Raw genomic sequence first — 639 nt, 5'->3', positions numbered from 1 at the left:
CAGAGCCGGGACTCTGGAGCCAGAATGCCTGGGTTCTAACCCCGGCATCCTGCAGGACCTCAGGCGAGTTACTCGACCTCTCTGGGCCTCCCATTTCCTTATCTGAAGAATGAAGATAACGGTAGTCTCTGCCACAGAGGACTGAGATAAGGATTAAGTGAGCTGTTACTTGTAAAGCACGCAGGCCAGTGCCTGGCCTACAGTAAGTGCTAGATAAGCTAACTCCCCATTGCCAGAGCAAATCTTAAGAATTCAAATAACACTTCTCCCTCTAGAAACACGTACTGTGTAATTAAATGTATATATATGTGGGCCAGGAAGGCAAGGGATACACTCATTTGTTTTTCTCGCCAGGCTTAAGGTTCTAGAAAGACCAGGTCATTTTTAAAAAGGATGCTCACATTCGGCATTGGGGATGGGATGGTGGGAACTATAGACTCAGAGCACAGGAGGCAAGAGTCAAAAGTGGGGTTAGGGCTTCCCTGCTGGCCCAGTGGTTGAGAGTCCGCCTGCCGATGCAGGGGACACGGGTTCGTGCCCCGGTGCGGCTGGGTCCGTGAGCCATGGCCGCCGGGCCTGCGCGTCCGGAGCCTGTGCTCCGGCAACGGGAGAGGCCACAACACTGAGAGGCCCGCGTAC

Source organism: Lipotes vexillifer, unplaced genomic scaffold (assembly GCF_000442215.2).
Source record: "Lipotes vexillifer unplaced genomic scaffold, Lipotes_vexillifer_v1.1 scaffold586, whole genome shotgun sequence".
In the NCBI taxonomy this organism is placed as follows: Eukaryota; Metazoa; Chordata; class Mammalia; order Artiodactyla; family Lipotidae; genus Lipotes; species Lipotes vexillifer.
Note: the sequence above shows the minus strand (reverse complement) of the source record.